At 39.3% G+C, this 16,967-nt stretch overlaps 1 protein-coding gene across 5 annotated transcripts in view; it reads right to left on the reverse strand.

The window, feature by feature from the left end:
- The window catches only part of LOC106994212 (uncharacterized), a 395,709-nt gene that overhangs the window by 353,569 nt on the left and 25,173 nt on the right, over positions 1-16,967 (reverse strand). For 4 of the 5 annotated variants that reach the window (XM_077974171.1, XM_077974169.1, XM_077974172.1 and 1 more), the window contains exons 4-5: positions 10,199-10,291; positions 6,824-6,911 (exon numbers count right to left, since the gene is read on the reverse strand). The gene's annotated coding sequence lies outside the window, so the exon portion shown is untranslated. The remainder of the gene's footprint in view (positions 1-6,823; positions 6,912-10,198; positions 10,292-16,967) is intronic. The other variant, XM_077974173.1, reaches the window with a different exon arrangement.

Raw genomic sequence — 16,967 nt, forward strand, 5'->3', positions numbered from 1 at the left:
ACATTTTGAAATAATGATAAGCTCTTTGTCATCAACATCTTACCTCACTTTGACTTCTCAACCAACTGAATGTGGCTTCCACACTCACCACACCACCACACCACCACACCACATTAAAGATTAATGTCTGCCCTGCTGGGTTTCAGACTTGTGTGGGAGCCTGTTGTCCTCCTTAAGGTCACCAGGACGACAATCCAATGAGCATTTTCCTTTCTTCAGCTACTTCACCTCCCTGGAGAATCAGTCGCTTGATGTCCTTTTTCTCAATCTCTAAACTCCTCTCTTGGAATGAAGGATACCATTCATTTCTGTTCTGAACCACTTCCCTGGCTCTTCCTTCTCACATCTTTATGGACTTCCCTCTTTCTCCTCTTGGCCCTTAAATTTATGTAGAAATTTCTGGAGTTTTACTCTGGGCTCCCTGATCTTTGCCCTCCATACAGATCTCCCTGACTTCAACCTGTCTAAGGCTGTCATAGATAAGTTCATTTGTAAAAACTCTGTTTTAAAAACACAAATACAACTAGAGTGAGCTTATTTTGACTTTTCTTACTAAATCTTGACACTCACTTTTTAATCTGATCCACAAATTACACAGTAAGTTTTGCTGAGGCAGGCGTGCGGTAGCTAGCGCCTGTAATCCCAGCACTTTGGAAGGCCAAGGTGGATGGATCGCATGAGCCCAGGAGTTCGAGACCACCCTAGGCAACATGGTGAAACCCCATCTCTACAAAAAAAAAAAAAAATACAAAAAAAAAAAAAAAAATTAGACAGTATGGTGCTCACCCCCCATAGTCCCAGCTACCCAGGAGGCTGAGGTGGAAGGATCACCTGAGCCCAGGCGGTCGAGGCTGCAGTGAGCCATGATGGTACCACTGTACTCCAGCCTGAGTGACAAAGTGAAACCCTGGTCCAAAAGTATTTATGGCTGGGCATGGTGGTTCACATCTGCAATCCCAGCACTTTGGGAGGCCAAGGCAGTTGGATCACCGGAGGTCAGGAGTTTGAGGTCAGCCTGGTCAACATGGTGAAACCTCATCTCTACTGAAAATACAAAAATTAGCCAGGCCTGGTGGCAGGCACCTGTAATCCCAGATACTCAGGAGGCTGAGGCAAGAGAATCACTTGAACCTGGGAGGCAGAGGTTGTAGTGAGCCGAGATCATGCCATTGCACTCCAGCCTGGGCAACAAGAGTGAAACTTTATCTCAAAAAAAAAAAAATTATATATACGTATATAATAATGTTGTTGAAATTTCTATCCTCCCTAATGAGAATAGGCTATTCTCACAAATGCATCTAAAAGTGATAGATTTTTATATATTTAACAAATGGGTTCAAGACCCACCTAAATTTGGCAGGGGGGATTTTTATTAAACAGGACAGAAAATTCCAAAAGGTTAAAATAAATAAGTGGTCCAGGCTGGAGAACAGAGATGAGAACCCTAGTGGGTCCATATACACATTTCCTCTCAATTCTGTTATTTTCAGTCCAAGACCTCAGCTTACATAAACTTCTCATTGTTTCTTTATTTTTTTCCTGGACCAAATCATAAGGCATAAACATGTCAGCTAAAAGCATGAAATCTAGAAGGTGATCTTAAGGAAAAGTTTCACAGACCCTACTGAAGAAGCACTGAGTAGTGGAGTAAAAACCTCAATTCACTTAATGGTTGTTTTAGGCAGTGGTATTCACTGATGCATCTTTCTTGTTTTTATGTCACAGGCGATAACCTTAGAGTGCTGGATTATTTCATTGCTTTGAAACAGAAAATCTTTTGGTTGTCATCATCCAATCTTCTGCATTTCATGCTCTCCCTTACATATTCTTGGTTCCTCACTTCCTTTAAATTTCTTATTTCTACCCAGCCCTTCTCTTTGTAAGTCAGTAAGAAAAGGGTTGGACAGAATACATAACTCAAAAGTAACAAGATTTTTAAGAAAGTGAATCCCACCAAAATGCAATCATCTAAAATTCTGTTGTCATCTACTCATTCCTTTATTCATTCAACAAATGAGCCTTGTGAAGCCACCTGGAACCAGACACGCTATCCAACAAGATCGTCTCCAAGGGCAGGTAAAGTCACACCTCAAGAAAACAACTGCTATGGTTTAAATATGGTTTGTTTGGCCCCACCAAGTCTCACGTTGATATGTGATCCCTAATGTTGAAGATGGGATCTGGCAGGAGGTCTTTGGATTATGGGGGCAGATCCCTCATGCATGGTTTATTGCCATTCTCTCAAGTGGGTAAGTTCCTGCTCTATTAGTTCCCACAAGAGCTGCTTATTTTTAAAGTGTCTGGCACCTCCACTTGCCTTTAATCTTGCCATGTGATTTTGGCATATGTCGGCTCCCCTTCATGTTCCACAATGACTGGAAGCAGGCTGAGTTCCTCCCCATAAGCAGATGCTGTTGCCATGTTTCTTGTACAGCCTGCAGAATGGTGAGCCAAATAAACCGCTTTTCTTTACAAATTACCCAGCCTCAGGTATTCCTTTTAGCAACATAAGTGGGCTAAAACAGAAAACTGGTACTGAAGAGTGGAGTGTTGCTATAAAGATACATGAAAATGTGGAAGCCATTTTGGAAGTAGGTAATAAGCAGAGGTTGGAAGAGTTTACAAAGCTTAGAAGCAGATAAAAAGACAAGGGAAAGTTTGGAACTTCTTAGACACTGGTTAAATGGTAGTGACCAAAATGCTGATAGAAATATAGACAGAAAAGGCTATACTGAGGAAGTCTCAGATGGAAATGAGAAACTTATTGGGCTCTAGAGCAAAAGTCACCCTCGTTACACCTAGCAAAGTACTTGCTGCATGGTGTTTGTCCCCTTGAGTTTTGTGGAAGGTCAAACTTAAGAGTGATGTCTTAGAGTATCTGGCAGCAGAATTTTCTAAGCAGCAAAGCACTCAAGGGGTGGCATGGCTGCTTTTAACAGCTTACAATCAGACATAAGAGTAAAGGAATGAACTAAAGTCAAACTTATCATTAAAAAGAAAGCAGAGCATAAAAATTGGGAAGTTCACAGACTGGCTGCATGTTCAAAAAGGAAAGAATATTTTCAGATGAGGAATCCAAAGATGCTGCAGAGCAACCACTTGCTAGAGCAATCGGTGTGGATAAAATGGAGCCAGGTGCTTATAGTAAAGACAATGGGAAAAAGGACCGAAAATTATTTCAGAAATATTTGAGGCTGCCCCTCCCATCACAGCTCCAGAGGCCTAGGAGGACAGAATGGTTTTGGGGAAATGGCCTGAGGTGCTGCTGACCTCTGAAGTATATTCCCTGAATCTCTGCCACAGCTCAAAAGGCCCCAGATGCTACTTGGTCTGCCACTCCAGCTGGAAGCCTTGGCATCTTCCACGTGCTGTTAAGTCTGAAGGTGTGCAGAATGTAAGAGTTGGGGAGGCTTGGCAGTTTCCACCTAGATTTCAGAGGATGTATCTAAAAGTCTGGATGCTCAGGCAGAAGCCTACTGCAGGTGTGGGGCCCCCACAGAGAGACTCAACCAAGGCAATGCAGAGCATAAATGTGGAGTTGGAGCTCTGCAGAGAGCACTTTACCAAGGCACTGCCTAATGGAGCCATGAAAGCAGGGCCACAGCACTCCAGACCCCAGAATTATGGAGTCACCAACATGATGCAATCTCAGCCTAAAAAAGCAACAAGCATTAAACTCCAACCCGTGAGAGCAGCCACATGGGCTCTGCCCAGCAAAGCCTTGGGGATTAGGCTGCCCAAGGCCTTGGGAACCCACCCCTCACACCACTGTGCCTAAGATGTGGGACATGAAGACAAGGAATATGATTTTGGAGACTTAGAGATTAATGTCTGCCCTGCTGGGTTTCAGACTTGTGTGGGAGCCTGTTACCCTTTTCTTTTGGCCATTTTCTCCCTCTTGGAATAGGATTGTTTTCCTGTATTACCATTGTTTTCCTGCCTGTATCACCATTGTACCTTGGGAGTAAAACCCTTATTTAGATATTACTGGCTCACAGCTGAAAGGAACTTGCCTTGAGTCTCAGGTGAGACTTTGGACTTCTGAGTTGATGCTGAAATAAATTAAGACTTTCCAGGATTATTAGGATGAGATGACTGCATTTTGCAATATGAGAAAGATGTGAGATTTGGGGGCTAAGGGTGGAATGTTATGGTTTGTATACATTTTGTTTGGCTCTGTCAAGTCTAATATTAAAATTTGATCCTCAGTGTTGGAGGTGGGGCCTGAAGGGAGGAGTCTGAGTAATGAGGGTGGATTTCTCATGAATTGCTTAGTGCCATTCTTGAGATAGTGAGTTCTCACTGTATTTGTTCTCACAGGGGCTTTTTGTTAAAAGAGTCTGGCACCTCCCTCCCCTTCTTGCCTCCATTATTGCCATGTGATTTCTGCACAGACCATCTCCCCTTTGCCTTCCACTAGGAGTGAAAACAGCCTGAAGCCCTCACCAGAAGCAGATGCTGGTTCTATGCTTCTTGTGCAGCCTGCAGAACTGTGAGCCAAATAAATCCCTTTTCTTTACACATTACCCAGCATCAGGTATTCCTTTACAGCAACACAAACAGACTAAGTCAACAGCCATAGCAAGATAACTGTAGAACTTCTGTAGGTTTGCCTTCAGATATTAAGTCCTGCATGTTTACCAGTCTTATCAATTTTATTCATAGCACATTCTTGCTTATTGCAATATCTTTACTCTTCTTCCTACTCTCTCTTTCAAATACTTTGCTGACATTTCTGACCCTTTTTCTTTTGCTCTGTCACCACATACTATATACACACACAAACACACATACATACCTCTTTATCTATCTCTAAGTCTGCTTTCTCGCCTCCTGGTCTCTGTCCTACCTCTATATTTCTATTGTTCTCTCTCTTTCCCTGTGTAGGCAGTGTGAAGACAGGATGGAGGCCAAAAGTAAGATGGACACTTATATTGAGCACATAAGAAAGCAAACTGATTGATAACATTCATTTTCATGCTTTCAGCTTGCTAAAAGTGCCCTAACGTGGTAACATGGATCTAACTTGCTGACAACCCTCATATAGCAACAGAATAATAATATCAATACATCCCACCTGAACAGTACTTTATATATTGCCATATGCTTTCAAATAGCATTTAATTTGCTGGAAGTCGAGCATTATTTATTCACAAGTGCGTACTTTCACAGACACAAACATACACAGAAACACCTCACACATTGGAATTAATTTATTTGGCAACCTCACCTTCTCAGAACACAGTTAACTTGAAAAAAAAAAACCCCACTATTTTTAAAGGCCTTTAAGGAACTAAAGACAAACAGTTGTCGCAGATTCATAAATTAAAGTTTAGAAGTAAGACGTGTATAGAAAAAAGCACAGAGCATCTCATTTGAATAATTCATTCATTCACAAATATTTATTGAGTACTCACTATGTGAGGAAATATTCTAGGTAATAAAAAAAATAACAGTAAAAACAGAAACCTGTCTAAATGGAGCTTTCATTCTTGGGGAGTAGGTGGGACAAACAATAATAAAGGAAAATTTATAATATAGTAGAGGATGAGAAGTTCTAAAGGAAAAAATAAATCAGGGAAGTTAAGAGAATTATTGTCAGAGGAAGAGAAACAGCAATGAATATATTCAGTAAGAGGTGACATTTGAGTAAAATAGCCTGATGCTACCATTTATTCTCAGTTTATTCATCTTTAAAATATAAAAAATAATAACCACTTCACAAAATTACTGGAAGTTTTAAGTAAACAAGTATACTCTAGCACATAGCCTGAAACTCATTAATTATTCAACAAGTGATAGATACGTCTTGATCTCATAAATTTCAGTCATCGCAGAGATCCTTATCTACTCAGAACCCATTTTTCTATAATTCACATGTAATTTTAACAAGATTACTTTCCTATTTTATTTATTTATTTTTCATTGTTTTGAGATGGAGTCACACTCACCATCACTCAGGCTGCCTCCACCTCCCAGGTTCAAGTGATTCTCATGCCTTAGCCTCCTAAGTAGCTGGGATTACAGCTCCTGCCACTACGCCCAGCTAATTTTTGAATTTTCTGTAGAGATGACGTTTTGCCACGCTGGCCAGGCTTGTCTCAAACTCCTAACCTCAAGAGATCCACCCATCTCGGCCTCCCAAAGTGCTGGGACCACAGGCGTGAGCCACTGTGCCTGGCCTATATTCTTATTTCTAAGCTCAGATATTTTAAGAAAGTATGTATGCATATATATGAGTATGTGTGTATATATGTATGTGTGTGTGTGACATCCATTTGGATTTGTACCACAAATTTAGACTTTCTGTGGTCTATAAACTCCCAAGCCAAGAAATTTACCTAAAAATTTATCTTAGAATATGATACCTCTGTTGTAATTGGAAGAAGCAAACATAATCTTCTCTAAAACACATATCCCCAACTTAGTCCTCCCAGAATGTTATATCCTTATATAAGTCCAGAATGTTATATCCTTATATTAGCCTTTATAGACTTGCACAGATAATGTCTCACAGAGGATGAATTCATAATCCCAAGTTAGTAAATCTTGAGGAAATAATCTACCATAAGTGAGATTCAACAAACACATAAAAATTATGATGGGAATCAAAACCAAAACCAAATCAAAACAAAACAAAAAATTTCAGGTAATAGAAATATCTGCTAAAATCTATAAAATACATTCTTCAAGAATATTTAAGAATTAAAAAAGAAATTGAAACCATAAAATGAACACAACTCTGTGAATAATGCCTTGAAAACCCGAGTATCTGGGAGTGACATTAACAAGATAGCACAGAATAGGAGCTTTCAGCACGTACCTTTCAAAGAAACATCAATTTGAACTACCATCCATGCATGAAGATACCTTCACAAGAGCTAAGGAACCCAGGGGAAAGGTTATGGCACCTGTGTGGAACACAGAAATAAGAAAAAACACGTTGACGAGGGAAAGAAAGACAGTTTCATATTACCCATATCATTCACCCATGACCCAAGCCTGTGCAGCATGCACAGAGAGAGACCATCTGTGTGGGGGAAGGAGACTGATCACCCAACTTTGCCACAGACCACAGGACTAGACCAGCCCCAGTGAACCTTAGAGCCAGGCCAGCCCCTATAGCTCCAAGCCCACTCCAACAACAGGCCAGCCCCACAACGCCCCCAGGCCGGCCCCTAAGCACCCGGACTCCATACAAGCCTACCTCAGCTCCAGGACACCTTCCACAAAGGGAGGCTCCAGGACTGCCCCAGAACCAGGCCCATGTCTTATGGACCAAGGTATCAGGCCCAAATACCCACAGATGAGTCACCAAGACAGTCTACCCAAGGACTTCAGCAGCAAACCTGCTCATAGGCCTCACCAGCTGTTCCAGCCTGAATCCCTGGACAGGCTGATTTGTAAACAGTTTTCCATGCTGCAGTCAGTTGCAAAGACTGCAAGAGATGCCTACTTCCTCAAATGCACAGACACCAACGTAAATCCACAATGATCACAATCAGGGGAACTTGATACCAACAAAGGAACAAAATAAAGCACTAGTTACTGACCCTAAAGAATTCGAGACCTAGAAACTATGTGACAAATATTTCAAAACAATCATCTTAAAGAAGTTCAGTCAGTGATACTAGAACACAGACAACAAAATGAAATCAGGAAAACAATATATGAACAAAATGAGAAGTTCACCAAAGAGATAGAAGCCATAAAAAGTCAAACATAAATTCTGGGGCTGAAGAATACAATGACTGAACTAAAAAAATTCCATAGAGAGCTTCGGTGGCAGAACTTGATCAAATAGAAGAAAGAGTCAGTGAGTTCGAAAACAGATTGTGGGAAATTATTCAGTTAGAGGAATAAATGTTTAAAAAAAGAATGAAAAAAGCTTATGAGACTTATGGGACAGCATCAACGGAAGCAATATATGCATTATAGGAGTTTGAGAAAGAACAGAGAAAGTAAAATAAACAGCATATTTACAGAAATAATGTCAGAACACTTTCCAAACCTGGATACGTAAATGAACATTCAGATCCTTGAAGCCCAAAGAACCCCAAATAATTAAACATAAAGAGATTTTCACCAAAACATATTATAATATTATAATCATATTCTCAAAAGTGAAAAATAAAGCGAGAACTTTGAAAGCAGCTAGAGAAAAGCTATTTATCACATACATGCATACTTCCATAAGACTATCAGTTGATTTCTCACAAAACCTTTGCAGACCAGGAGAGGGTGGGTTGATATAATAAAAGTAATGAAAGACAGAAACTGCTAACCAAGAATACTATACCCAGCAAAGCTGCACAGAAATAAAGGAGAGATAAAGACTCCCAGACAAACAAAAGCTGAGGAAGTTCATCACCACAAGACCTGCCTTACAATAAATGCTAAAAGGAGTCTTTCTAGTTGAAACAAAAGAATACTAACTAAAACATGAAAACATATGAAAGTATAAAATGCACTGTAAAGGTAAGAATATAGTCAAATTCAGAATAATATTGTAGTAGTGGTGTTTAAAGGACTTTCAACCTCAGTATAAGAATTAAAAGATGAAAGTATTAAAAATAACTATAGCTACAATAATGAAATTAATGAATATATGCAGTATAAAATATATAAATTATGACATCATTAAAATAACATGTGAGGAGATGAGAAGTGAAAGTGTAATGCTTTTGTATGCGGTTGAAATGAAGTTGTTCCTAGCTTAAAATAGACTACTATAACTATAAAATGTTTTATGGAAGCCCCATGGTAATCCCACACCAAACAAAACCAAACAAAAACTATAGTAGATATACAAAAGATAAAGAAAAGAGAATCAAAGCATAACCCTCCAAAAATATCATCATATCACAAATGTAGATAGCAAGAATGGAAGAAAGGAACTACAAAACAATCAGAAAACAATGAATAAAATGTCAATAGAAAGTCTTTACTTATCAATAATTACTTTAAATGTAAATAGATTGAATTCTTCAATCAAAAGACACAGAACAGCTGAATGGATTCTTTTAATCCAACTATATGCTACCTACAAGAGACCTATTTTATCTTTAAAGAACAAACATAGGCGAAAGGGAAGGAATGTAAAAGTATATTCCATGCAAATGGTAAACAGCAGAGAGCAGGGGTGGCTATACTTATGTCAGCCAAAACAGATTTTAACTCAAATACTGTCACAAGAGATAAAGAGGACATTATATAATAATAAAGAGGTCAATTCATCAAGAAGCTATAACAATTATAAATATATATGCACCCAAAGTCAGAGCACCTAAACATACAAAGCAAATATTAACAGAGCTGAGGGGAAAACAAACAGTAATATAATACTAGTAGAGACTTCAATACCTCATTTTCAAGGATGGATAGTTCAGGCAGAAAATAAAAAAGAAACAGCAGACTTGAAGGAAACTATGTGAGGTAATGTATATGATAATTAGCTTGACTGTGGTAATCATTTCACAATAAATATGCACAAAACATTATGTTATAAACCTGAAAGATACTTACCGTTTTATTTGTCAGTCATAGCTCAATAAAGCTGGGGGGAAAAGAACTTCTTGAAAAAAAAACATATTTATTGAAAGTAATGACTCAATGGATACTTTACAAAGCAGATTATATTCAGTTGAAGAGAAAATTATTAAACTAGACATGAAGAAACCATACAGAACAGAGACAGAAAGATAAAATAACAAACTTTCTTTCTAAAGAAAGCAAACTTTCTCGACATGATAAAAGGGTCATTTTTAGGACATTGTAATTAATGGGAAGTATTACAACCATTTCTTCACAAGTGAGGAATAAGTCAAGAAGGCTGCTGTTCAAAGTTGTGCTGGATGTCTTAGGCCATACAATAAGCAAGAGAAAAAAATACATAAAGATTTAAAAATAAGTAAAAGAAAGAAATAAGACTCTCAGTATTCATTGACTATGCAATTGATTCAATAGAAAAATTTGAGAAAGTCTATAAACTATTAGTATTAAAAAGAGAGTTCAGTAAATTTGCTAGGCATAAAATCAATAAGTAAAATCAAATCAACTTTTAGAAAATGTGATTAACAAAAGAACTATTTGTAATAGCAGCAAATTATAAGATATCCAGTATTAAATTGCAAATTGCAATGGTATTCAAGACCTTATGATAGAAACTGAAACTTTAGCCAAGGGTGGTGGCTCATACCTGTAATCCCAACACTTTGGGAGGGTGAGATGAGAGTATTTCTTGAGTTCAGGAATTTGAGACCAGCCTGGGAAAAATAGTGAGACCCCAAATCTACCAAAAAAAAAAAAAAAAAGGGAAATGTGTTGAAAATCATAAAAGATGTAATTCCAATCAAAATCCAAACTGGAAACTATATAGAATTTTCAAAAGCTGACTCTCACTTATATGGAAGACCAAGAAGTCAAGAATGGCAGATACAATCGTGAAAAAAAAATCAAGGGGAAATCATTTTCATTAGGCATTAAGGACCTTCTATGCAGACTGGGTGCAGTGGCTCATGCCTGTAATCCCAGCACTTTGGGAGGCTGAAGCAGGGGATCACCTGAGGTCAGGAGTTCAAGACCAGTCTGGCCAACATGGTGAAAATACAAAAATTAGCCAGTCTCTACAAAACTTAGCCGGGCGTGGTGGTAGGTGCCTATAATCCCAGCTACTGAGGAGGCTGAGGCAGGAGAATCACTTGAACCCAGGAGGTGTAGGTTGCAGTGAGCCGAGATCATGCAATTGTACTCCAGCCTGGGCGACAGGGCAGGACTGTCTCAAAATATATATATATAGCCACACTGTAGTAGCACAAAAGTGGTGAGGTGCTGCACGCCTGTAGTCCCAGCTACTCCAGAGGCGGAGGCAGGAGAATGCTTGAACGGGGAGGCAGAGGTTGCAATAAGCCAAGATCACGCCACTGCACTCCAGCCTGGCAACAGAGCGAGACTCCGTCTCAAAAAAAAGTGGAAATAACTGTCCTGTAGTAGGAATATGGATTTAAAAACTATGGTTTGTTCAATCAATTATCATAGAACAGTTAAAATGATCTTATGTATCAAAATAGATACATGTCAAGACATAATACTGATGAAAAATAAAGTTATAGAAGATTGTATACAATATATCATCTATTTAAAGCTTTAAAATATACAAAATTATATATCCTGTATACATCGAATACATGGTAATGATATACAGTCATGCATCACTTAAAGTCTGGAATATATTCAGAGAAATGTGTTGTTAGGCAGTTTCATCAGTGTGCAAATATCACAGCGTCTATTTCCACAAACTTCGATGGGACAGCCAACTACATACCTAGGATATATGGCACAGTCTATTGCTCCTAGGCTACAAACCTGTACAGAATATTTCTGTACTGCATATTGTAGGCAATTGTAATACAATAGTAAGTATTTGTGTATCTAAACATATCCAAACATAGAAAAGATATGGTTAAAACACTGCATTATAATCCTATGGAACCACTGTCAAATATGTGGCCTGTCATTGACAAAAAAAACTTCGTTATGTGGTGCATGACTGTACTCCTATTTCAAGAAAGGACTTACCTCTGGTAAAGGAGAAAAAAATATTTTTAAAATCTGTGTCTTTAACAACTGTTCTTTTAAAAAAGAGACCTTGTGTAAATAGGACATGATGTAAATATGTCCTTTTTTTAAAAAAGAGACCTTGTGTAAATAGGACATGTGTAAATAGGACATATGTAAATATGATTTATCTGTTTAATTTTGTCAGTACATACATTGTTATCTATTATACTAATTTATAATATTTTATGTGATCATGTTGTCCTTTAAAATGAAAATGTAAATGACTCAAACCCTCACCTTACTTATAGCATATAATGTACAGAAGTCTTTCCAATATTTCTTTGGAATTTCAGGAGATTTACACTTGGCTAAATGAGTTCCTGTTCTGTGAGCATCTTTCTTTGTCCCCTGATCCCTGGCTCTGGGCTTCTGCCAGCCTCAACTGCTCGGACAACAGGTCTCAGTCTTCCCTCAATATGTTCCTTCCACCAACACATCAGCATAGCAGAGGGAGTCTTAGAGGAGGGGTGCATTGCTCCTCAAACCCCATTATCATTATGAACACGGATCTCCTGTTTATGGTAGATTTGTACTGATAGTTGAGGATAATGAAGGATTACAGCTTAATATTTAAATAAAATATTCTAAAAGCTCATTCAGCCATTTCCACCTCTATGTTAGGCCTACATTGTTTCCATCTTCCTGGGTTTTTCTCTGAGGCACAGATGCACCCCCCCCCCACCCCACCAAACATACACACATTCTACCTGCTCTGACTGCCAGTCTCCTACCTCCAAATTCTGTTAGTCCTTCTGCAGAATAGTTTTGTTCTTCACCCTTGCCTCAAACTAAGTTTTAGGTCTACCTTTGCACATCCAAAATATGAATTCCTTGCTAAACAAAGGGCTTTCTATTCAAGGTCATTACTGTTGAACTGCACAAAAAAAAGGAAAAGCTTTAAAATTACAGGCTTTCCTTTAGCATGATCACATTTTTTAAACGACAGCTTATCCCTACAAGTCTTTCTGAAAATAGAAGGAAAACAGTATGAAAATTCACTCTACCTCTCTCCAGAATAGATCTACAAGAGTGGTGAGTCTCTTCCAGTCCCCTCACCCACAATTTACCCAACCTTGCTTCATACACACATATATCCACGTGTTAAAAGCTCTGAAATCTTGGTCCATTTAGCAAAGGGCAAACAATTCCATATATTTGAGTTGTTACTGAAGAAATATGTGTATTATTACCTGTATTAAAATGAATGCCCATAATGATGGTGCTTTAAATGTTTATGGCATTCTACAGTTTACAAGGAACTTTTACATAAAACAACCTGAAAAGAAATATGTAGGGTCCCACAAATCATTTTTAGTAAAACTGAAGCTACAGTCCAGTTCTCTTGACTTCCAACACAGTGCCTTTTCAACCCACCGTGTTGTCTCCAGCCCCATGATGCCAAGAAAAGGTTAGACTCATGTCAGAGTACTATTGAAAGGATAAAGCAAAAGGAAATGTAGAAGATGTTAGAAATAGATCATTTAAAAGTTTAAGGCTGGTAGATGAGTGTCTAGGACAGTCCGTAACACATAGTAGACACTCAATAATTATTTGTTGAATTAATAAATAAAATGTCACTTCTGAGCTGTTTAAAATCACAATCTAGTTACCCAGAATGATTCAAGCGTTTTAAATGGCTGTGATGGTGCTACGTGGGATACAGAACGATGCCTTTATGTGCATAGATGTATCCATACATTTCCCATAGCCATCGTCTCTTTCTTGCCATCTAATTGTACACAAAACCACATTAGAAAGTGTAAATTATAAACAGTTAATAAAACATATCCAACAACATAAAAACCGTACCTAGAGAAAGACACTGAGATTCAGATAAGATTGTTTTACAAATTTAAGATGTACCATATAGAGGACTTTTGGGTAATGTGGAGTGAAACTAGACTTTCATAAAAGAAAGAATATGTCTGATATCCTTCTTCCTGGTGCTAAAAACAGGGTTAATAGGAAGTGAAGTCAAACCCTTGACTGTGACTGACATGAGGGAGTAAAATCTGCTCCGAGAATGGGACACATCAGAGAGCAGAGTTCTGGTCTAGGCTCAGAAAGCACTTCCAGGTGGCTGAGCAAACGGCAGTCTTCTATTTGGCAGAATTTGCTTCAGGGAGTAAGAGAAGAGAGGAGATTTGAAGAAAAAGAGTGAAGACTATGTTCTAAATCACTGATAAAAATATTATAATTAAACCACATTGGAAATGTATTTATTTTTATTTTATTATATGGGGAAAAGAAAGAGAGATCAGCCTGTTACTGTGTCTATATAGAAAGAAGTAGACATAAGAGACTCCATTTTGTTCTGTATTTGAGATGCTGTTAATCTGTGACCTTACCCCCAACCCTGTCCTTGCAAGAGACATGTGCTGCGTTGACTCAAGGTTTAATGGATTTTGGGCTGTGCAGGATGTGCCTTTGTTAAACAAGTGCCTGAAGGCAGCTTGTTGGTTAAAAGTCATCACCATTCTCTTAATTTCAACTACCCAGGGACACGTACACGGCCAACGGCCAAAGGTCAAAGGTCGCAGGGACCTCTGCCTAGGAAAGCTAGGTATTGTCCAAGGTTTCTCCCCATGTGATAGGCTGAAACAATGCTGCTAAAAGGTTTATGGAGATGTTTGCATATGCATCTCAAGGCACAGCATTTTCCTTTAAACTTATTCATGTCACAGAGGTTTTTTGTTCATATGTCTTACTGCCGATTTCCTCCCTACAATGATCCTATTGTCCTGCCACTCCCTTATCTTTAAGATGGTAAAGATAATTATCAATAAATACTAAGGGAACTCAGAGACCGGTGCTGGCGTGGGTCCTCTGTAAGCTGAGCGCCGGTCCCCTGGGCCCACTTTTTCTTTCTCTATACTTTGTCTCTGTGTCTCATTTCTTTTCTCAAGTCTCTTGTTCCACCTAAGGAGGAACACCCACAGGTGTGGAGGGGCAGGCCATCCCTTCATGATTATACTTTAAGTTCTAGGGTACGTGTGCACAACATGCAGGTTTGTTACATATGTATACATGTGCCATGTTGGTGTGCTGCACACATTAACTCATCATTTCCATTAGGTATATCTCCTAATGCTATCCCCTCCCCCATCCCCCCACCCCACGACAGGCCCCGGTGTGTGATGTTCCCCTTCCTGTGTCCAAGTGTTCTCATTGCTCAATTCCCACCTATGAGTGAGAACATGCGGTGTTTGGTTTTTGTCCTTGCGACAGTTTGCTGAGAATGATGGTTTCCTACAAAGGACATGAACTCATCCTTTTTTATGGCTGCATCGTATTTCATGGTGTATATGTGCCACATTTTCTTAATCCAGTCTATCATTGATGGACAATTGGGTTGGTTCCAAGTCTTTGCTATTGTGAATAGTGCCGCAATAAACATACGTAGCACACCGGAAATTTATAACACTAACCAAAATATCAGCAATCCCTATCTAGCAAAAATACTAGCGTGTCATTAAGTTACCAGCAAAGAACACACAGGAGAAGAGAGAGGTCTGCATTTTCATCAAACCACAGTAATCCTGGTAAGGGCTCTATAGCCGGTTAAGGCATTCTAAGTCACAGGATGAGATAGGAGGTCAGCACAAGATACAGGTCATAAAGATCTTGCTGTTAAAACAGGTTGCAGTAAAGAAGCCAGATAAAACCCACCAAAACCAAGATGTTGATGAGAGGGACCTCTGGTCGTCCTCACTGCTACACTCCCACCAGCGCCATGACAGTTTACGGATACCATGCCAATGTCAGGAAGTTACCCCTATATGGTCTAAAAAGGAGAGGCATGAATAATCCACCTGTTGTTTAGCATATCATCAAGAAATAAACATAAAAATGGGCAACCAGCAGTCCTTGGGGCTGCTCTGTCTATGGACTAGCCATTCTTTTATTTAAATGAATAATATAATATAATATATATAAAGATAATAATAACAATAATAATAAACTTGCTTTCACTTTACTCTATGGACTCGCCCTGAATTTTTTCTTGCAGGAAATCCAAGAATGTTCCCTTGAGGTCTGGATCAGGACTCCTTTAACACCTGCTCTGGAGAAGTTTGGGGTAAAGAAGACAGGCTCACTAAAGGGAGCAAAACACAATACAAAGAGCATAATAAAAGGGTCAGGAGTCAGAAGGTATAGGCTGTTTTTAGAAGTCTTGATTAGCACTTCCCAAAATGTTTAGGAAGATGGAGGCAGGGACTGGAGTGATACTGCCAACAGTTAGGAAATGCCTGGAACTACCCGAAAGTGAAATAAACAAAAAAGGATCCTCCCCTAAAGGCTTTCAGAAAGAGCATAGCTCTGCCGACAACATAATTTTAGATTTCTAGCCTCCACAACTTTGAGAGAATAAATTTCTCACCCTGGTTTGTGGAGTAGAGGCAAAATAAAGATACTGGGTCAAAGAAGACCAAGTTAGAATGAGGAGTTTGAGCGGCCTTGCTACTCAAAATGTGGCCAGAGGACCAAAAGCATCAACTTGATACAAATGCAGGATGTTGGGCCCCACCCCCAGACCCATAAAGCAGAGCCTGCATTTTCACAAGATCCCCAACTGAGGGACAGGCCCACTAGGACTGAGAAGTACTGCTCTAGGGACACCGATGATGGAATCAGGCCTTATGCTCTTGCTATGCCTTATGCTTATGTTGAGCATAATGCCTTCTATTCTGACTCTTCTTTAGCACCTGTTAAGAAAGAGGCTTAGCCTCTTTTCTTTTGGAATGTAGATAAGCAATGCCGAGACTACAATGGTGAGACCTGCAGAAGGTAGACTAGAGTTTTCTGTTTTTACATGGCCATTATCAGCAAGCATTCTCAGAAGCTTCTAATCGACACTAAGATAACTACAGATTTTCTTTTCTTTTCTTTTCTTTTTTGGAAGCTAAGCAAGATGAGTCACAACCTCACCTCCTTCTTCATGGTGGCTACAGAGACGTGCCACTCACCGCATGGCCCTTCAATAAAGTACTAGTCCCGGCTGCCTTCCTAAGGGCAGCTGGCTTTCAGTGATGAAGTGGGCCCAGCCATTTTGGCCCAGTGCAGTCCAGTGCATGGCAGCTCTGATGGGTCATCTCCACTCCCCATCTCTCCATGGCATTGGCCTAGGCTGCTGCTCCTGCATTCCAGCTCACTTCTCCCTTGCCTAATCAGCTCCTGCCCTCTCCCTTCCACAATGTTGATCCCAAGGGCGCTCCATAATACTGCCTGAACACTAAATTCTGTCTCTGAGTCTGTTTCTGAAGATACATATGACATACCATAAAGAAAATGTAAGTTTGCCACGGCTTTGGGCAGAAGTAGAATATAAATCTCACACTGGGCGTCGA

The sequence above is a fragment of the Macaca mulatta genome, chromosome 17, assembly GCF_049350105.2.
Source record: "Macaca mulatta isolate MMU2019108-1 chromosome 17, T2T-MMU8v2.0, whole genome shotgun sequence".
Taxonomy (NCBI): Eukaryota; Metazoa; Chordata; class Mammalia; order Primates; family Cercopithecidae; genus Macaca; species Macaca mulatta.